Source organism: Polistes fuscatus, unplaced genomic scaffold (genome assembly GCF_010416935.1).
Source record: "Polistes fuscatus isolate 324 unplaced genomic scaffold, CU_Pfus_HIC Scaffold24, whole genome shotgun sequence".
Classification (NCBI taxonomy): Eukaryota; Metazoa; Arthropoda; class Insecta; order Hymenoptera; family Vespidae; genus Polistes; species Polistes fuscatus.
The window spans coordinates 1070681-1093792 of NW_025113101.1; the positions used below are offsets into that span (position 1 = coordinate 1070681).

A 23112-nucleotide genomic window follows, 5' to 3' on the forward strand; every position below is an offset into this window, starting at 1 on the left:
CGAGGAAGAAAAAAAAAGGGAGAAGGATTTTAAAATGAATATCCTTTTACTTCCGACTGCACTCGTCGTCGAGTTCCCACAACACGCGTCGTCACGGCCACCACCACCACCCCCACCCCCCAGTTTCACGGTTGTAACTACGATTTACTCTCTTTTTATCTTTCTCTCTCTTTCTGTCTATCTTTCTCTGACCATTCGAAAGCCCAGGCCAGCCTTTAAAGTTTCAACCCTAAAAGTGTTTTACGCTTGGTATCACCCATTGATCGAATTTAAAACTGATGCGCGTAGTAGTAATACTACTACGGGGTTGGTGGCATCGTTCGAGTGACATCGCTTTGACACCCGGATGTACTGATTTTACAAGCAGACACGCGGCGGAAACGGATTCTCGGAATGAAATTTAGGGTTGAAAATGCAAAGGAGAGACAGCAAAAGCCTCGAGGGCTGGTTGGCTGGCTTGCTGATAGGAAGAGAAGGTTCAAGGTTTCTGAAAGGGTTTCCTAACTCATCCCTCCCTTCCTATTTTTCTTTTTTTTACCCATGTTCATAACGAATTAGGTTTATTTTCTTTCATTAACAAAGATATTTTATCGTAAAAACGATTGATCATTCATTTTACACATACAACACACGTGATTGAATTAATTATTATTATTAGAAAAAACGAATGGGATCATTGAAGATTCGATCCTACGAGACTTCGTATAGCGATCTATCGAGTCTACGCCGATAACCGTTGAGCTAACGAGTTTTATTGACAAACGATTTAAAGACATGGTATATAGGAATACTAGTATATATATATATGCGTGTGTATTTACATTTTCTATAGCATCGGATTGACAATCTAATAAAGCTCGGGTTTCGGAAAGTCGATATTTAGCAGGAAATACTGGATTTGAAAAGGGGTTACAACTTGACTGACACTGGTTAGTTAGTAGACTAAATGTAGGTTTCCAGGTAAACTGCTGATAGGATTCCGTGATAGACGGAAAGAATAAAAACGTTCCTCGGCTTTCAACGATTTCCTCGAATGTGACTTTTTTTCGGAACACGAAGAAGACCCACCTTGAACCTGTCGTATCGTTTTACCAAATATACTACTACTACTACTATAGGGATATATCTATTATGTTGTCCCATAAGTTCCTTACTTTTTACTTAGGTGAAATCAATAGACGATATTTATTTTTTAAGATTGATTTACTGCGTTATATACGAACAGTTCTGTTCTATTATCTTCTTAGATCTCTCAGGAAGCCTCATTGTGTTCTCTTTCTACAATTCTTGAGAATTACTTGCAAATACTTCTTTTCACTATCCATATTAAACGGTATAGAAAAAGATTTTAAAAAAGATTTTATAAAAGATGTTCTCACCAACGAAATGTACATTGAAAGAATTGTAAGACGATTGAAATCTATGTCATAAATGGATAATAGACGAACCTGCATGTCTACAAACATAGTCCGGCTCAAAGTCATACATAGTAGTACATAGAACTTACGGGACAACCTAATATATACCTAGTGTATAGGATATACATAATAAATCCTACGTCAAGCTTAGAAATATCTGAAACGTTTTCAATTCTAACCATAAGCGAAACGAATTTATATTTTTTTGTTCGTGGATCTAAGAAGAAAAAAGAGAGAGAGAGGGAGAAAAAAAAAAGGATTAGATTGATAGAAAGTAAATCTATGTCCGTAGTAAATAAATGATCCGTACGTAAAGAATATTTGGTACGACGGGTGGTCCCTTTCCAACTTGTCTTTCACCTTATTCTTCTACTCTCGATGTTACTTTTATTGTTAAAAGGAATATATAAAAATGTAAGTGGAAAAGCCATGGGATTTTCTGTACAAGAAAAAAAGCCTATCGAATCGTTATTTATTTTGCCCTTTTTGTAACGAAAGAAAGAAAGAAATATTATCTGTGAATATTGATCATTCGATGTTTTTTATTCCTCCTTGAAAAAATATTTTCCAGAGGTGAGACCTATTTTTTCAAATGAAAAGAAACGAAAAGAAAAAAAAAGAATATATAAGAGATCATAATCAGATATATATGCTATAACTTAATACATATAAAACTAATACATGAAATAAAATATAAATATATTTTTTTTACTTGATATATATATATAAGTAAAATAATAAAAAATAAAATAAAATCTCGGACAGAGAGAGAAACTATTTACAGCAAAGGACGCGTATTTATATATATATATACATACATATAAATAAAAAAAATTATTTTTCTTCTTTCTCATCTTAAAAAAAAAAAAAAACAAAATTCGTACAAAGAGAATCCGCTTCTGTTCGGTAAACTGCTATTACCGTTTCTCTCGTTCTTTCTTTTTTTCTTTCTACCTATTACTCTTTCTCTTTTCTTGGACTTTCTTTCTCGTGAAGGGTAAACGGCGATCTTTTCTCGGCCGGAGACGTTATCTCAGGATTACTTTCTTTCATTCGTCCTGGACTTAAGGATCCTAAGGATGAAATATGCATACTATGTTCTTTAGAGGGCAACGATTCTTTCCGAGCAGAAGCCCGTTTTCTCGTAATTACGTCCGTTAATTGTACAAAACCTCTTTCGCCCTTCCCCCTTGGCCCCTCTTAACCCCCATCCCTTCGTATCTTTCTCTATCTCTTTCTCTTTCTCTCTTGTTATTTTATGTACGCACGTACCGATCTTATACGCACCGAAAAGATGGTATTAAAAGAATCTTTACGAGGTCGTGTTTCCAAGAGTCGGCTTGTAATGGGATATATGGCCGTAGGTCCTTCTTAGGCCCGGAAGGATTAACATCGCTAATTGTTAGTCTTCAAGGGTTGAGAGAATGAGTAGGTATTGCTCAGAGAAGAACCACTGTCCTGGAAAATTAAGGATTAAATCCTCCCTCCCTCCCTCCTCCTACTCCTTTCATTTCTGAGCTTATTTCTCAAAGATATTATTACTTTATTTTTTCAACATAATGTATCATGTAAATCATAGTATTCATATTTGAATTCACTACCCATGAAATGTAAAAATGTAATGATGATTTTTTTCGTATATATATATATGACAATTAATTAGATTCTTTGATATTAAATTGATTGCATTCAAATTGGTATCCTATTTTTTTTTCGTCAAGGAATTCGACATATGCGATTGTTTGAAAGATTAATTAAAGGGTCATCGATTGATTTTTAAATAATCGAATTAATTTCTACACTTATCGTATACAATATTATTATTAAAGTAATCGAAAAAATAATTGGACACTTTTTCGAAGAATAACAAATTGTAAATAAATATTAAATTTGTTTAAAAGACATATAGAATATTTAATTAATCTACACTGTTAATAGTTCACGTATGATTATAAGATTAAAAAAAATATATATTAAATAAAATGTGAAGGTATATACATTAGCTTCTAATTCGGAAATGATGTATGATTATTATATAAATGAATAAAAAAATTGTCTTAAAAGGTATCGAATTAATTGATTACGTCTAATACATTACAACGATGATCCTTATCTAATGTCGATCAAATAATTTCATCATTCAAGATCGATTTCTTCGAGAATTCTATATAAGTACATACAATAATCACAATGACACTGTTTTAAAATGTTTCTTCTATATCGTTCTCGCGTTACTGTTTGCTCTTTTGGACACTTTTTCGAAGAATAACAAATTGTAAATAAATATTAAATTTCTTTAAAAGACATAGAATATTTAATTAATCTATACTGTTAATAGTTCACGTATGATTATAAGATTAAAAAAAATATATTAAATAAAATATGGAGGTATACATTAGCTTCTAATTCGGAAATGATGTATGATTATTATATAAATGAATAAAAAAATTGTCTTAAAAGGTATCGAATTAATTGATTACGTCTAATACATTACAACGATGATCCTTATCTAATGTCGATCAAATAATTTCATCATTTCAAGATCGATTTCTTCGAGAATTCTATATAAGTACATACAATAATCACAATGACACTGTTTTAAAATGTTTCTTCTATATCGTTCTCGCGTTACTGTTTGCTCTTTGCTCGACGAAGGGAGATTCTCGGATTTATACGATAAGAATACTCCTTCTTATTTATCCGCTTCTAAAGTATCACGTTACTACCCGTGTCGGATTACGGTTTATCAAGTTTTTAACCATGGGGAATAGCATTAGGGAGCTAATATCGCGTTTCAAATTTTCATCGTTCTGCATTGATCGACCGTATAGAACAAAAAAAAAAGAAAAGAAAAATATGTTTTAAAGTGTTCATTATCATTCGAATATATTTCTAAGTACGCGTAAATGATAATTTATTTATATAAATGCAATATTTATAATTGAATAATTGAAATAAGAAAGAAACTGTGTGTGTGTGTGTAATGAAAGATTATGAAATTCGATGACTCTACGAATTATCGTACTGATAATTAATGTTCTGTCAACAATATTAGTAACACCTGGTCTTATTATTCTAAGCAATTCTTTGAACAATATCATCGAATGTTTTTTTATCGTCTATGACGATCATTTATCGTAGCTAGCCAACGTTATCTTTTACATTTCTATAATACTTAAGCATTCACAATCTCATAATAGGCTTAAACTCGTATTAGAGGGTGAAGAAAAGATAGTCAACATTGATTTCCATGTAAAGAGAGAGAGTATAATAGAAAAATAATAATTTTAATTAAAAAACTAGAAATTATATATTAAACAAGAATCGAATCTTCAAATCACATAATAAATAGCATATAAATTCCCCGACATTTATTAAAAATTTACATGTACGTATAGACGAGAACGTGTTCAATATACATTAACTTAACTATCGAGTTCATTCACCATCACCTTATTTCTTTTTCCAAAAACGTTTTCTACGTCTATTCGTTGTCGTCGTAGTCGTCGTTATTATTATTATTATTATTGTTGCTTTGTCACGTCAACCTGTCCGACAGGTATTTTTACATTGTGAACACTGTGATTTGAACGATGTCTGTTTTCTCGATGCTTGAAAAAAAAAAAAAAAGAAAAAAAAACGTGTTATACGTACATAATCAGGTGTCGCGTGTCGAGAATTTTTTCGTGAGAGAATGAGAAAAGATAAAGAAGAGTGGGAGGAGGGGAGAAGAAGAAGTAAGAAGGGGGTGACAAGGTGGGGAATGGGTAGGGGGGGAATGGGTAGAGAAAGAGAGAGAAAAGGAGAACGAAAAAACGCAGACTTCGTAACAAACGGATGATAAAATGCCACGCGTTACAGAAGCCGATAGATCTTCATTAGAGTGCGAGGTGGTGGGTGCATAAGTCACGCAACAGGGGGTGATGACTTTTAGCCACCCTCGTAATTCTTCGGCACGTATTCTCTCTCTATATCCACCCCCGTCTTTGAATACATAATAATAATAATGTGACGACGGTGCAATTGCGACCGATGACTCTTGGATTTTCGTTGATCGTTTCTTGTAAATCGTCTATTATCATGGGTGTTGCTTAATGGACGTACACCGTTTGGAGTTACCAATCTTGTTATATCTTATTCGCGAATTATGTCGTAGGAAATGTTTTAATTATATTGACTAAATTGATATTAAATTGATATTGGGTTTTTATAATAAAGGTTTTGGTATGCGAATTTTGTTTATTTGTCTTTTATGGGATTGCACGCGCGTGAGTGTGTTGTTATTGTAATGGATATTTTTAATAAATTTTTTATTCTATTTATTAATATCTTTTTAATTTATATATATATATGTATGTATGTATGTATGTATATTTATATTGTGTAAAAAAAAAAATTGATGGAAATAACGAAATGATGCACTGTCATCAAGGGGATGTAGCTCAGCGGTAGAGCGTTCGCTTTGCATGTGAAAGGCCCCGGGTTCGATCCCCGGCATCTCCAATTTTTTGGTTTTCTTTTTTTTTTTTATCGAATTATTGAAATATCCGTTTTTAATTTAACAATACGTAAAATTTTGTTTTATAAATAAACGACTCGATTTTATTTTACGAACATTTTCTAAAACTGTACAAATGTTTAATGGGGAATTTTACGAAATTAGAAAATAAGAATACTTTTAAACAAGATTATTGTGAACATTATTTTGAATAAATACTAAATTATTTTCATTAACGTTAATTTACGAAATTATTAAAAAAAAAACTCTATAAATCGGAAAGTCAATTTACTAAAACAATAACGAAACTTGTCAACTGGATATTTGTAAATTTATTGAAATGAAAAATTACTATATTCCCTGTTCTATGGTGAATCCAATCCAATTTAACAACACTGTACATACGTTGAATATTGCAGTTCTTATCTGAAAATATTGATCTTAAAAAATACCGTTTATATTAAACATTCCCCTATTCTCCCAATCAGTAACAAACGTCATCTTTGTCTACGGTAAACAATTGTATCGTCCATTATTTAAGAAGCCCTAGGAACAACTCGTCCACCAGAACTCGACGGATGTTTTACGTTTCGCGAAGCCCAATAATGATCTCAAGTTCATGGTAGTATATTTAATTATTATGGTTTCTACGTTTAATTGCCCCCACCAATACAGACTAATGTTAAGTATCTTATTATATTTTTTATCATATTACTTTTTTTTAAAGTGAAACTTCTTTCAGATGGATACCTGGATAATGTTCAAGTCGAATCAAAAGTGAAAGGTTTTTAAAGGAACGTATTATTTCAATGGTGGGGAGAGAAACGGGGAAATATCGATCGGGTAAGCAAGAGATGTGGTATACAAACCATAAATGTAGTAATGCGAATTGGCAAGAATATAAAAAGAACAGACGATTGACAGTTCAACGGGATTATGGAAGATTCTAGTATTGGTGTGTTGCGTGTGTATGCAATTAGATGATACATCGATTGATAGTTATTGCGAGATGCATTTATTTATGGAAAGATGATGATTGGGGATCAGAGATAGACGAGATAGAAGATACAAACGAAAGAAAATAATCCAATCATGAGTTGACCAATATAAGATTAAAGGGGAATCAGAGTGTTTCGTAACGAATAAAAGACACTCGGGGATATTTTTTGAGAGAAAGAGAGGGAATCGAATACTAATTGATGTAATAAAAAAAAAATAAAAAATAATAAGAGAAAAGAAATTCGATTGAAATAAAACAAAAAAGAGTTAAATGGCGTAAAATCAAAAATCCGAAAGAAAAAAAAAGATATTCGTTAAATGGTTTTGGTTATATCGTCGAAAATGAATTAAATCGGTACGAACGGACGAATCGAGAGGTACTCTTGGATACGAGAGAACAGAGAGATAAAATAAAAAAAAAACCATAAAAAAAAAATAGAAACGGAAGGGAGTGGAGGAGAAAGAGGAGGAGGAGGAGGAGGAGGAAATCGCACGAGCGGAATACAACGGTGCTGATGTAAAACAAAAAAAAAAAAGGAAAGAAAAGAAAGGAGAGGGAAATTAAAAAAGAAAAAAAAAAAAGGAAAAAAAAGAGACGATGGGTGATGGTCGATGGAGCGTAGATAATTTGCTTCGTAGGGGTAGTAACTCTCTTTTCTGAGGCTGGACGATATTAACGAGAGGAAAGAAGAGAATGATGACGACTTCTCGAATAAGGAAAAAAAAAAAGAGAAAAAAAAAGGAAGAAAGAAAGACAAAGAGAGAAATAAAGTGCACGCGGTTGCAGAATCGTGTTGACTGCAGCGGAATAACGTAGTTTGGCTAACAACACGTATGCACTACGAAAAAGGGATTTTTACGAATATAGGTTTACAACATATACGCGCGTGCATACAGATAATCGGCAAGCAGCACGTAATCCACTTAGCGCGTAACTGCATCGAAACTGCAACGTATTCCTGCCATTTAAAACGTCCTAGTAGTAGCGCGATGGTGGCTGGCGATGCAAGCGATGCAAGCGATGCAATTCCAAGCATAAATGCGTTTATAACCGCGCGTCTCGTTGATGCACCCCGAGGGTGAAAATAGCGATTCGCGTCAGGAAAGTTAGCAGTTGATCTCTCTCTCTCTCTTTCTTTCTTTCTTTTACCTTTTTTTTTGTATGCACTTTTTTCTCTCTCGTACAGTGGGTCTTTGAAAAACGATGATTATGACGACCGTCGAGGATGACGATGACGATGACGATGACGACGACAACCAGGAGACTCGCGAGTGGCGGAGGGCCGTCGCCGCAACCACCAAGCGAGGGTCGCGAAAAGGGGTTGCACGAAGTTCCTCTGGCATTACGTCATACACGTCGATTCTCTTGGGATTCCCATGGCGTCAGGCAGTCGTCGATGGGAGGAAGGAAGCCTCTTGCTTGGCGGCTCGTTTATAGTCAGGTAAAACGCACTTCTATATGTAATCCCTTACAATTAAAACTTCGGTATGATATGAAAAAAAGAAAAGGAAAAAAAAAAGATAAAGAACGAAAGGAAGAAAAAAAGAAAGAAGGAAGGAAGAAGAATCGTTTGATCTATTGTTTCGATGCCCATCATTTCGATTTCGAAAAGAGAAAGATAGAGAAAGAGAGAGAGAGAGAGAGACAAAAGTTGATATAACATAGACTATTATTACGAATCATACAAAGAGAGAGAGAGAGAGAGAGAGAGATGAGAGAAAGAGATGAGAAAATTTATAAAGATCGATCAAAGTCAGCCCTCTCTCATTTCTCAGTCTCATCCTCTTTTCTACCAAACGGTGTAATTTTGTATAGGGGTGGGGGGGTGATGACGAATACATCACCACCCCGAGTCGTACTCGAACGAAGGAATGAAGAGAGAGAACAAAAAAAAAAAAAAGAACTTAATAGGAAACGGTATCTCTCGCTCGCGGGGATAATCGGCAGGTCGTGCGGTCGAGCGGTTCTAAAAATGGGTTTTAAACCGTTCGGGAGTTTGCTTGATTAATCATCGGCGATCTCGCGAAAACAACGTCGAAAGGACTCGGCCATTAGCGACAAACGACGAAAACTTCGTCATTCACGCGGAGTTTCTCGCTACTGTTTCAACAAGAGAGAAGGAGGACAGAGATATGTGTGTGTGTGTATGGAATGAGAAGTTGTATTAGTGATCGAGTAAACGCAATTTTTCTCCTCTCACGTATACGTGGAATACATCGAGAAGGGAGCTACGAAAATACGCGGATGTATCATTTTGGGATGAAGGGGTGGTAATCTAATTGAAATTCTCCCCCTTACCTTCGATGCGACGGACTCTTTTCCGCAAAATTGTGGAAAAAATCGAGTCATATGAGTCTCCTGGTCCGGCCGGGCCCGAAACGCGAAAATGAAATTACCGGAGTAAACGAGGTTTTGCTCGATGATGCAGGTGAACGCAACTTCCTGTACGACAGATACAGAGTTAGAGAGATGGTGGTGGTGGTGGTGGTTGTTACGAGAAAGAGAAAGGGTTGCGGATCAACGCGATTTTTCTGAACGATACGGAACGGATTTTTCGATGGGACACCAATTTTTCCTTTCTTTTTTTTTTTTGCTTCTCTTCTTTTTTTCTTTTTAATTCCCGACTAAATTGCCCTTGCAAAATTACCCCCTCTCCGCTCAATTACAATCTCGTGCTAGAGAGAGTTATCACGGTGTGCCTATAAACTACTCCAATCATCCTTTTTTCCTCTTTTTACCCTTTTCCTCCCTCGATATAAAGTTTGATACAACTCGACCGTAGAATATTAGATAAAATATCGGATATTTATTTTTGATTATCTCGCAAGCTGATCAAATTTCGATCAGACGAATCGATCCTATGTTACTTTTTTTTAAATGCCAACCAATTAGAATTTACTTCGTAATTCTAAACACATTGTCAACATAGAAATATTAACAAATAATATATATTTTTTTTTTTTCGGATAAAAATAAGTCCGATAAGTTTCTCTTTCATTTCCGTAGATTATTTTTCTTATTTTTTTCTTTTTTCCTTTTGGTCTTTTTCATTAGCTTTTGTTTCTTTTCCATATGCACTTTTTTGTACCACGGTGCATTGTTATTACATGAAACGCATCCTGGGATTTTCCGACCGGTTATATGCCCTTTTACGAAAATTACCACGAGAGAACATGTAAAAAAAGAAATAAAGGATCGGGATCCTCTAATTATGAGTATACGGGGAAAAAATGCTGCGGCGATGTAGGATCCACAAACATGATATGTAATTTGATATCAGGATTGCAAATATTTGGGAAGTTTTTAACGTAGCATTATCAAGTCGGTTCAAGGTATTGAATTTTCCAACAATACTTTAACAGTTTGTTAACATCCGAATAGTTACATTTATAATAAAAAAGATAAAAAAAAAGATATGTAATAGGTAAAAGTTTCAACATTAAATAACATTAAAACATTAGCGTGAAACATATGTTGACGACGATATAGAATTTAATTGATATTTCTATAATATTTACATTATCGTTGAAATGACGTTGTAGAAATGTAGTAATTAAACGTACCCCGTGTACGTATATATGTAATACTCCTCTCGACATAGTGTATTCGAATTTAGCCGGAGGTCAGTAACGCGAAAATATTCAATGTAACATCATGTTCGGTAAACGAGACCGTCTCGTTGCAACACAGTTCGAAACGGAAGCATAGAGGATCGTATGCGGAGAGTGTGTCTACATTCTCTCTATATGCACATTGGTTGTTGCACATCCCGAAGGTAGCATAGATCGGTTACGAGAAATATTGACCGATTGCGCGTAACGTCGAACCCCTGCAACAATAGAACCATCGCCCGTATCTACGTTAGGCCGCCAATCTCCTCTTCAACGGCTTCGGTATATCCTATGTATATGTGTATATACGTGTACGTGGAAACGTGCTTAACACATACATGTATACATACATACATACATATAGTCACAACCTATTGTCCTACGTTGATCGGAAAACGCTTTTCAACGCGTAATCGACGATGCCTTCAATCACATATACATGTGTATTACACACGTATGTATATATATATACATATATGTAATATATTTTATACATGCTTGATGATGGTAACGACTATAACTGATTCGAATTTATTTCGTTCTCTTGTGTTTCGATTAAATGAAAATTCGTCTTCGAATCAAAGATAATAATATCTATACGATTATTATTAAGATCGATGTAAAGATCAAGATTAGATCTAACGACGCGACGAGGACGTTAGCATTGTTCGGATAATATGCTCTCGTACATTCATGCTATATCATAAGTATCCAACATATATGAGAACGTGCACATCTCTATAGAAACTATTATAACGAGCGAGCGCAGACACAGGGCGCGATGTTAAAGCGCATTTAACGAGCCGGTACGCATCAATTGTCATTAAACGACATGATTATTGCATACGTCGACGATTATTACGGCGATAGACCATTACTGGAATATCCAATCGGAGTTGGACGGTGGACTCTCTCATAATGATCGATGCTCAATATATAGACATGGAGTATTTCGTTAATGCTCGGTACGTTCTCTGTTGCACGGATTCTCATGAAAATACTGACAATGAAATAGAGATAGAGAGAGAGATAGAAAGGACATAGGAGGAAGCCCATCATAATTTAACGCTAATGAGACATTTCTAGACTACTTCCGCCTGTCGCCGAAATTTTGTCGAATAACGATAACGATACGTTATATCTTATCTCATCGAGCATAGTAATCGTTATAATGGGATACGTTATTCAATGTATCATTAATTTAGATCGTACGTTAACTTCACTCTCCTCTTATGCGATATTCCGAAGATCGAGCACCTGCGTTCATATGTAGCTATCCGATATCCACTCAGCCCTTACCCTTCCTTCCTTCCTTCCTTCCTTCCTTCCTACCTTCCTCCTACTTCATTCCATGATCCGCAGAAAATAATAGATAAATCATCCCCCAATTGGCTTCTAGCAGAGTTTATTTCATAAGGAGTCGCACGCCCTATTCGATCAGTGTAACCACACACACACACACATACGTATTATACATATATATATTTACATAGAGATACAGCAGCAGACATGTATATTGTGTACGATGATATATACGGCAAGATAGGATTTTCTGTATGATATGCAACATGCTCGACGTAATTCACTCGATGCAAGTCATCGAGATTATCCTCCTCGTCTGCTTTTAAGGATGAGCATGAGATACGATCGATCATCCACGACGACAGCGACGTACGAGTATTAAACCGAAGTAGCGTCGTGATTCTGCTAAATGCTATGCTAAACAGGTACTTTTCCTTCTCGAATAACTTTTAACGGAGTTATGAGCAAGAATATATATATATGCTGCTATCGGTGATAAAAGGTACAATGTTACGAGCTTCTTTTTCTTTTTCTTCTTTTTTTTTTTAACAAGCTTGGTTTGACTTTGATAATAATGAACGACACTAACGTTTCACAATGTGCAACAAATTTAAAAAAAAAAAAAGAAAAAGGAAGAAAAAGCCTTTACAAATCCTTTGTATTATAAAAAAGTATACGTATATAAAACAAAGTTGATTGCGAGTTAGGAAGCGAGAGTGAAATTTATCTTCTATTTTCTGATATCGTCGTATCTACGTCGACGTAACGCGAGAGGGGAGTTAGTCAGAACACTACCTTCAAGGACCGATTTAACGCTTATCTCGGCAGCTTATCTTTTATACGAATATTCACGCAAATTTATCGATCTGTCCGCGGTCGTACGCTTTTCTCTTTCTCTCTTTTTTGTATTTCTTCTTTTTCTTTTTTCCTCTTTCTCTTTGTTTCTATCTCTTTCTTTCTCATTCATTTTGTTCACCATTCTTCACCACGGCGAAGCACAGGAGTGCTTCGAGCGTCATTTTTACGCTCGTCGTCTCCGGGGACGCGATAAGAAAAAAATAAGAAAAGCCACTCCCGGAGTCACGTTATGAGCATGAATTTTTATATTGAGATTTTATCGCGTACCGACTCCTCTGCCGAGAGAAAAGGGAACAAAATAAATAAAAGGAAAGAGATTCGCCTCCGCGTAATGACGTACACTCCTCGCGCAAATACATCCCTCCCCCCTATTGCAAGTCCAAGTATTTTTAAAGTGTGTGTATGTGTGTGTGTTTTTTTTTTATAACACCGAGACGTGCCATTTACTTCATTGAAATAATTTTGTTACACGAACTTTTGTTATTCTGTTAGGAGAAAATTCTCTGATGCTAATACTTTTGTCTTTTTAATTAAATCATATAACAGTTTTTTTTATTATATATTTACATGAAAATGTATCATAATTAATTATTTCGATTGGTCTGGTATTAATATGTATATTTATTTATATACATTGATAATCGATAGTTCTAGTATAAAATATATTTTTAGATATGTTCTATTAATTATTTTTTTTTCTACGATGAAGAAAAATAGCATTATTATATAAAAAAGATAGTCAACGACTCGTAATAAAAATAAACAATTTTCATAAATGATCAAAATGAATTTATACAATATTATCATCTGGTCGATTTTGAGACAGCGTGGCCGAGCGGTCTAAGGCGCTGGTTTTAGGCACCAGTCCGAATGGGCGTGGGTTCGAATCCCACCGCTGTCATATATTTTTTTTTCTTTCTTTAAATTCATAAAATTATACACGTATGTACAATATATTTATCTATATATATATATATACTTTTGTTTTATTTTCTTGTTCTTTCGTTATTAAAAAGTTGACTATTTTTTTTATTTGCATTATATTTTGCATTATTATAACTTATACGATATTTGTTTACTAATCATGCAGTTATAAAATGTTACTAGTTATTTAGATTGATCGATATTATTTATAATTGATATTTTATCTGTTACTAAAAATTTATTTGGCAAATCGATTCCTATACGTCTGTAATTACATAAATATCCGAATGCAATTTCTTCTTACTCATCGTTTTATTGTTGATTCATATAAATTGTTTGAAAAAATTATTAGTAACTTTTTATAAGATATCACAGTATCGATATCGTTATCGCTTATCGTAAAAAAAGATAAACCCACGAGAGTCCTATGGTTCTTATCTATCAAAAATAATGTATGACAAAAATGCATTGATGCAAAAGATTATGCAATTGTAAAAATCAAGGTCCCACCGAGATTTGAACTCGGATCGCTGGATTCAGAGTCCAGAGTGCTAACCATTACACCATGGGACCCTTACTGATAACAGTTGAAATTAAAATTCTTTTGTTCTTTAAATAAAATATTGAAGTTATTTTAAAAAATCTAATATGTAACAAGAATTCATATATACTATCATATTGTATATCTTGCAGTTTAGAAATGCACGACAACGCAGAAACAGTGCTTGTTATGCGAGTCAACTTTAATATAAATAGATCAAATATTATAGACACAGATCCATATAAATAACAAACAATTGATATTACTACAAGTATTTCTTTCAAAAAATGAAAGTAATCGAGATAAGAGTAAAACAAAGTTCAAGTAAGAATTACATCTTATCTTACTTCGCAACGATAAATTATGAATTTATCATTTTTCTGCTAAAAAAATCTAAAATGTAATTATGTTGTTAGATAGAATATTATAAAAATAAATAAATAAAGTACAATCTTTCTCTTTCTCTTCGACTAACTTGCATTGCTGTTTGATCAATAGACATCGGGGATGTAGCTCAGTGGTAGAGCGTTCGCTTTGCATGTGAAAGGCCCCGGGTTCGATCCCCGGCATCTCCACTTTTTTTTTTCTTCCTCGAAGGCTCCGAATACACGAGTAGAATTTCCAATAAATTTAAACACCTTTTTCCAAAATGTCGGATCATGTTACATCATTATCTCGGTCCTTTCAAGTGGGGATGTAGCTCAGTGGTAGAGCGTTCGCTTTGCATGTGAAAGGCCCCGGGTTCGATCCCCGGCATCTCCAATTTTTTTTTTTTTTTTTTTTATTATTTATTTTATTAAATGATCATTCGGTAAAATGATTTAAACAAACTTTTGCAAAATTGGGATATAATCGAGCGATCAAATCAATTAAGATAATTAAAATTAATTACAGTACCACAGGTATTACACACACAGGTATTAAGTCATACTACTACTATGTGTACGAGGAGGCCTATTAGAGAGAAGGTTTTGCATTCAAGCATTTCAGTTGTGAAATAAATGGCTTACAACCTATGACCGCGTAATTGCCAACACGTGCTCGTCAATTACCAGTTCGATTTGACTGACATGAGTATATTCAGTAACTGGACGATGGCCAGCAGCGCGCACGTTCGTTAGAAACAGAAAGAAGAAAGAATAATAGAAATAAAAAAGAAAGAGAAAGAGAGAGAGAAAAAGAGAAAAAGATAATAGAGTAGGAAATAGGCAAGATGGAGAAGAAAAAAAAGTCAATGCAGAAATAGGTATATACAATATGTATATGTATATATATATATATATGTATATACAGGAGACACGGAACGCGAAGCGATGGCCGTGGCCGTATGTAAAGTGAAAAAGGGGAGACGATGGTATGCAGATGAAGGCGAGCAAAGAGATTGAATGGTAATAGTCTTCGATTCGTCATATGCAAAAGTTTCCCATATACATGTGGATAAATATGTATATATATATACAAAGAGAAAGAGAAGAGCCATTCCCATCTCCCTGTTGTCAACGCGAGAGAAAGATGGTATCATTAGAATTGCCGTAGTCATCATATGCGACTAAGATATATACCATGTACCTATCTCCATCGAATATAGAGAGAAATAATCGTGCAAAATACACTATGACAGGATATTCTCCTCGGTTCTTTACGTTAACTCCCTGGTATTCTAGAAAAAAAAAGAGGGAGAGAAAGAAAGAAAGAAAGAAATAAAAAGAAAAAGAAAAACTGACAGACAGAGAGAGAGAGAGAGAATGAACCAGAGAGAGAGAGAGAGAGAGAGAACTTAATAACATAAAGAAAGATGGAATTAATCATCGGGGAAAAAAAAACGACGCAATAAGGTAGAACGCGATTCGAATCTAACGTAATCGTACGTCGATGAGTCTTACGAATATAAGAAAGGCTAGCAAAGGAGATAACGGCCTTGATTGATCGCGAGCACGACAGTTATACGTTGTGTAAGTATATAAATGTATGTTAAGTACATCTATGTGTGAGTGAGTCTCCTTCTACGACTGCAAGTTGACGCAGAGTATACTTCGTTGCAAAAAGTAAATCATTCTTCCAACTATCGGAAGATATTTTTCCTTTGTGCGTATAACAGGTACTCTCTAACGAGATTAAAGATTTTTCTAACGGGTTTGTATTAGTACAAGGTCAAGAAAATTCCTTTTTTAATCTGTTCGTTCTATCTGGCAAAAAGAAAAAAAACAACCTTCTCGCTTCTCCTCTCCTTTCCTCGTGTCTTTGTACTGCACGTATAAAGTTATTATGCAGTAGTATATGTATGTATAGTAACAATAGTATTCGTATTCCTACTATGTATTTAAAACAATCAATAAAATCACGAAAGGAAAAGTAAAATGACAAGATATATTTTCATTATATTTTATATAGGATACAAATACTTTTGCGATAACAATTATATGTTATCGTTAAATATATTTAATAAAATTATATATTTCTAAGAAAAGAAAATATTATTCTCTGCAATAAAATTGATATCAATTCGAGTATACTAGAATAGGTTTCCGTGTAAAAATATTTAGAAAGTTTGGGTTACAAATAAATATAAAAACGATTACAAATACTATTGTGACTCACTATACGTGCGAGGAAAGCGAATGAAGAAATCTTTTCGTGATCGAAGAAGAACTGACGAGGAAATCAGGGCTTCTCTATCCCGTTATGAAATCTAATAGAGCAGCCTTAAACTTGCGGTATTCGTATCGTTCCCTTTTCTTTCTTTTTTTTTTTTGGAAAGGGACAGAAAAATAAGAAGAAAACTGAGAGAAAAAGAGAAAGAAAGAGAGTGAGAGATCCCCTGTCAGTCGAGCGTTATAATATTCTGTCCAGCAAAACCGTATCTACTTTATTTCGTTCTACGAAGGAGAGCGTAACTACGTGAAAACAGCATAAAAAAGAAAAGAAAAGAAAAGAAAAGAAAAGAAAAGAGAGAGAGAGAGAGAAAAAAGAAAATCTCGTCGCATAGATATCGAGTTTTGACCCAACGTCGACGATAGGGTCAGCAGTGGAGCGTGTGACCATTTTGTCACCCTCCTTTGCAAAATTTTATTTACGAATATCCTTTCGCCTAGTCCTGCCCAAATGCGCGACACTGCGAACATAAAAGGACGTTCGAGTACTATCCCTCCACCCCTCCACCACGTCGTTCCCCTTCCCTACACCTTTTTCTTTCTAGTACGTTCGTACTTTTCGCGGATTCCTTTCCGGTTTACAAGCGCGATACATCCGTATGAATGTAAATGTCCGATTGAAAGAGAGAAAGAGAGAGAGAAATAGTTTCCGACCCTTCGCGCTGGACTTTCCCTTTATTTCTATTCTATTTCTTCTCGAAAGGTATCAACTACAATGAAATATTCTTGTTACTATCATAAAAAAAGAAAGATAGATAGATTTTTATTTCATATAGACTATTCTATTTTTCTATTTTATTTTATAGATCTATCGTATTCGTTATTGTCTATCAAAAAGCATAGATCGAAAGGAAGAATCTTTGGTGGAAGCAATATTTTAACTCGACTTTGATACTCGAACGATGAAGAGAAAAGAAAATAAAAAGAAAGAAAGAGAGAGGGAATTAAAAAAGAAATCACTAGGGTGTCCGAAGGGTATGCCAAATGCAACGGGAAGTTAGAGGGTGGTAAGGGCTGTGGGTGGGGCTAAGGGATGAAGATGAAATCCATCAGATGGGAGAGATCACGCCTGTCTCTTCGTAACAATAATGCGACCCGCAGACAGTTTTTGTGTCCTCGTTTTATTTTTTTCTTATTTCTTCTTCTTCTCCTCCTCCTCCTCCTCCTCTCTTTTTCTGTTTTTCACTCGTCGAAGCGTAGGTATTCCGTAGCAAGGAAGAGAAAAAGGAAAAAAGGAAAAATAAAAAAAAGAAAGGGAAAAAGGAGGATCAAGGAAGGAAAGCCTTAAATATTTAGACGGCTAATTTTCACGGAGGATTTTTAAGCCGACGAAGGAAAGTGAGAATTGAAAAGGAACGCGGTGAAGCGGAGGTGCTCTCGTTGAACGAGAGGGGTGGGTGGGTCCGCAAGTTTCCCCTTAAAGAAATGTCCTCCAGACTGAAATAATAATGAGAGGCGCCAGCGCCTTTAATCACGATATTAAACATTTACGATTGCCACGGCGTCCTGTTCTTAACAACCAACAGTTCTGCTGCCTTCCTTCTTCCTTCCTATCTTTTTTCTTCCTTTTACTTTTCTTTCTTTCTTTCTATCTATCTATCTATCTTTCTTTATCTTTTTTTTTTCACGCAGCACCGATCTCTCTTTTTACAACATTTTTCTCATTTTCTTCCCTTTTCGTTTTTTTTTCTAAACGCACAAAGCCAACTCTCGCAACGAACGAACGAACGAACGAGAGAGCTTTTCCTGTTTATTAATTTTCGTTGTTAACGTTTTTATTCGTTACTAGTAGCTCGATAAAGAAAGACATTTCTAAAATACCGAAAATTTTCCCGAATCTTTTTATTATTACGTATAAGATCGCGATGATAAGCCCTATCGCGTATATTTTTCTTCCTCTCTCCTCTCTCTTTCCCCTTTTATTCACTCTCTCCATTGTAGACCCTGGTCCTCTTCTCATGTCCGGTCAGAAACACGGACATCGACGAAAAAGTTCATTTTTCTCTGCCGACGTCGAGCTATCGCGAGATTATGTCCCGAGCAACGTCGGATCGACGACAATGGCAAACCCGGCAAATCGAGCTCTTCCTCTCATCCCTCTCAATCCCTCTCATCCCTCTCTCTTTCTCTCTTTCATTCTATACCAGTTCCTCCGGTTTGTTTTGCTTTCGCGCAATTTCTCATCCATTATCCGAGCGTACGCGAGCAGCCTCGCCGTCGCCGATGGTTATTTATGGTTTCGAAGTCGCTTGATTAATTTTTCTCTCTCTTCTACTACACGCGAACATATTAACTTATATATATATATGTGTGAATATACATTCGTAATACCCCGTAGAAATCGTTGACACCAAAATTCTCACGTTGCTTTCGAATTTCAAAAAAAAAAAACAAAAAAAAGAAAAAATGTTTACCACACGTGACGATAATTATGATTTTTGTTCTCTAATTTTTTCACTTAATCCCGAATTGTCGTATAATTATCATACATATCCTTTATAATTCTCTTCCCTATTTTGAATATCTCATCTTTCTCGGCAGGCAAAATCGTATTTTGAAGCTTCGATTATGTCGACGATAACTCGAAGTGATAGACCGAAAAAAAAAATAAGAATAAGAAGATGAAGAAGAAAAAGTTGAAGAGAGAGACGAATTTAATATTCGGAATTTCAGTAATGTGATTTCATGGGACGTCGGCTGCAAAACGCCTAAGCATTACAAATACGATTTCCCTTTTTCGAAGGGGGATGGACAAGTGGAGGAGTCTCGAACACCGCGTATAAAGCATTTTTGCCGAACATGTTTTCCAATTTTTTACATCCCTCTCTTCTTCTCCCTCTGTCTTTCTTTATTTTCCTTTTCTTTTTTTCTTTCTCAATTTCTCCCTCTTTACCATGGCCAGCAAGGATCGAATTACCAGTTCGCTCGGCTGTCACCCGTTAGAAAAGACGTCCATAAATCGAGAATTAGAGAGAAGAAGAGATGGAATCTTTCACGCCTGTCAACTTCCAAGAGAAGCATTATCGAGTATCGATAAAATGAATTATGCTAAGTTAACTAACAATCTTTTTTCAATTTCAATGATAAGTGACCTACTATCGAATTATATCGAAGAATTTATTATTCCGAATTTTCAATCGAATTTATATCAAAATCTGTTTATAATAAAATCAAAATGCAAGGTGGTCAAAGAAATGCATAAAAAGAAAAAAGGAAAAATGTGACTAATTGTAAGCTTTTTTTTTCCTCTTTTCATTTTACCTATACGATTTTCGTCAAATCTAAATTTGATTTGTAAGCTGTAATCTTTCAATGATAGGTTTTATAAAAGAAGAAGAAAAAAAAAACAAATGTAACATCAAGTAGTAGGTATATATAAAATTTACCATTCTTAATACCCCATTCATCGAGAATCTTTTTTGTTGGGCTACAGTACCTACCGCCACGAGCGTATCGTCGTCACCCTTCGACCCTTTTTGGATGCCACACGGGATTCATTGTGTATCATCGACGTAAGGGTTGCTTGAAAATACGTTCGCCCGAGGTTTTTTTTTTTGTGTTGTCGTTCCTAGCAGCAACTCGACTCGCTTTCGTCTCTCTTTCTCACTTGTCCCTCGACGAAAACGAAGAAAGTCGAGATATTCGAATGAGAGAGAGAGAGAGTCAGAAAAAGAGAGGAAAAAAAAGATGGAAAAAGAGAACGCGGTAACGTGAGAATGACAACAGATGCGTTGGAATGAAATTACAAGTGTCCCGGTATTGTACGCCACTGTTGTGCCTTTTTAGCGAAATTGTTGTGACAAGCGTTTCAACGTGTGCCTCTCGACTCCCAGTGCACCCTTCGCGATTCCACGTTTTCTTTTTTTTCCTCTCTCTCTCTCTCTCTTGTACTCATTTTCGTTCCTCCTATTTTTTTCTCACTTGACAATATTCACGACGTACTATATACTATATATATAGTATACTTATTCGCTTTCGTTAGAAGACCATACAACAAACTTTAACCCCTGGCAAAACGGGGAAGAGACTCGCGACACTTTTGCGGTGTCAAGTCCTGGCCTTCTGGGAAAAGGGCTCGTCCTTTCACTACCGCCTGTTCTTACCACGGTAATCCTATTTAATCGGCTCTTTTTACCATCCTTCCTGGTACTGGTAGTACAATTACGCGAAATATTCATTCGTCTTACGAAGTACCTAATTGTAATCTTTTAAGAAAAAAAAATAAAAAAAAAAGGATTCGACATATTACTTATTACAACGTTTTATTTATTCTTACTGTTTTTTTCTTTCTTTTCTCCAATTATCAATTTGTTCGAGAGAAAATCTTTAATGTAATTTACGCAAAAAATAAAATAATCCAACGACGATGATTTATATTAACGATTAGACAAAATTTCGTTTGCTTATCTTTGCTTTCTCTAATTATCTATGACTATTCATCGGATCATTTATATTCCAAGCAATTACCAACTCCATCAGTCTCCGAATTCGACTCTCTGCCGAAAGCTTCTATCATTTATCTTCTCGTCGAGATATCTCGAGATAATTGCGAGACCATTCGAACTTTCTTCTTTAATCGCGATCTCTTTTAACGAATGATTTAACGAAACGTGATTTTATGCGTTAAAAAGTCAAAGATCTTTTATTTTTTTCTTGCACAATCAAAGTATTATATTTTATTATAAAAAAACAAGAAAAAAAAAAAACACAAAAATAATATTTATAAATAATCGCGATCATAATTATATTTATATTTTATCAGAAATAGCAAGTGTTAATATTTATTTTTCGATAATTAAATAAAGAAAAAAAAAATGTTTGCTAAGTGTGGGGTTCGAACCCACGCTCCCAATTGGGAACCAGTGCTTAAAACTGGCGCCTTAGACCGCTCGGCCAACCTAGCTCGCTTAGAATTCTTGGATTCAAATTTTATCTTCAGATTTTTTTTTATTTTTTCATTGATATTTAAAAAAATATATTAAAATGATCACAATGGCAATGAAATTGTCTTATAAATAATAACCAAAAATTAAATCTATATCTATAGTTAAAAATTATGATTAGATTTATATTTGTTATAACAAATCATAGCCTATATCTTATCTGTTTGAGTTTTTAGTTTAGATTAACCATAAACCTGCCATATACTGGATTACCTGACCATAGACTTCGAAGATAAAAATATCGAGCGTAGCAAGTAAAAAGAAAAGAGAACAACCCGGTACGTAACACTATTGTTAGATTGATACTTTATTACAAATAAGAAATTAAATTCTGTGCATTAAAAAAATAATAATTTCTTACTACATTTCTAAGTTGAGAAGTTTGATATGAATTCGAATAAAAAAAAAAGGGTATTAAAAGAGAAGCACAAAGGCGTAATTATTAAAAGCCGACAAGGCGTATAAATAAATCACTCCTGAACGTATACTTATTTACTACTACGAAGACCGAAGTTCTTACTTGGAGTAATTTACTACGAATGCTAATGAACCGTCTTTGATTTTCTCCAACAAAGTCAGTTGAAAAATTGCGGAAGTTGTAAAAGTCTTATTGTTAGGGGAATTTGAATAATATAGTCATTACTCAAGGGTTTTGTTCCTCGTGTTATGCATTTTCCTAGCTTACTATTTTTCTAATGACGGATTAGCATAATAGTGTAATATAAATATTGTAAAATCTCCACAAATAAATAAATAAAAACGATTATTAAAAAATTAAAACAATTTTATATAAATGTGAAAATACAAGTACGCATATTTTTCATACCATACGTGATTCTACAAGTTATGTTCATTATCATAAGGTGATAATGACTAAAGTATAACCACGAATAAAAGATTTACTTTTATAAAAATTATAATCAATTGCGTAGTCATAAAAGAAGACTTGAAATCAGAATTAAAAGATCTAATATTTATCTATGGGTTCAAATAGAAATTTAACATCGTCTCATTTTTTAAATGATTTTAGAAAAACTTTTACAACAATCTCAATTTTTCCTTGGTTTTTAGTAAGACGTTTATCATCATTACATTCTATTATACCTATGATTTCAGAGAGATCATTGAAAATTACTGATAGATAATATAACACGTAATTTTCTGCAAGTATTTATATGTTTCTTTACTTCTTTAATACGAATAATCATTGCGACCAAAGTTATAGCATGAAGAATCAAATCATAAAAAGCTTGTTAATATTACAAATATAAAAAGAAAATCAAACATAAATTAATTACAATTCTAGACCTAAAAAAAATACAAAAAGAAATATAATATTAAAAAAGAATCTTCTAAATCTGCTATA

The 23112-nt window shown here is 34.3% G+C and overlaps 6 non-coding genes across 6 annotated transcripts; 4 read left to right on the forward strand and 2 right to left on the reverse strand.

Annotated features, from left to right (window-relative positions):
• Window positions 1-5849: 5849 nt before the first annotated feature.
• On the forward strand, window positions 5850-5921 carry Trnaa-ugc. The gene has a single exon. It is a non-coding gene; the product is annotated as a tRNA-Ala (tRNA).
• Window positions 5922-13508: 7587 nt separating this feature from the next.
• Window positions 13509-13588, forward strand: Trnal-uag. The gene has a single exon. It is a non-coding gene; the product is annotated as a tRNA-Leu (tRNA).
• A 524-nt stretch (window positions 13589-14112) lies between these two features.
• On the reverse strand, window positions 14113-14184 carry Trnaq-cug. The gene has a single exon. It is a non-coding gene; the product is annotated as a tRNA-Gln (tRNA).
• A 471-nt stretch (window positions 14185-14655) lies between these two features.
• Window positions 14656-14727, forward strand: Trnaa-ugc. The gene has a single exon. It is a non-coding gene; the product is annotated as a tRNA-Ala (tRNA).
• Window positions 14728-14842: 115 nt separating this feature from the next.
• On the forward strand, window positions 14843-14914 carry Trnaa-ugc. The gene has a single exon. It is a non-coding gene; the product is annotated as a tRNA-Ala (tRNA).
• A 6708-nt stretch (window positions 14915-21622) lies between these two features.
• On the reverse strand, window positions 21623-21706 carry Trnal-uaa. Its single transcript has one exon. It is a non-coding gene; the product is annotated as a tRNA-Leu (tRNA).
• Between the last annotated feature and the right edge of the window lie 1406 nt (window positions 21707-23112).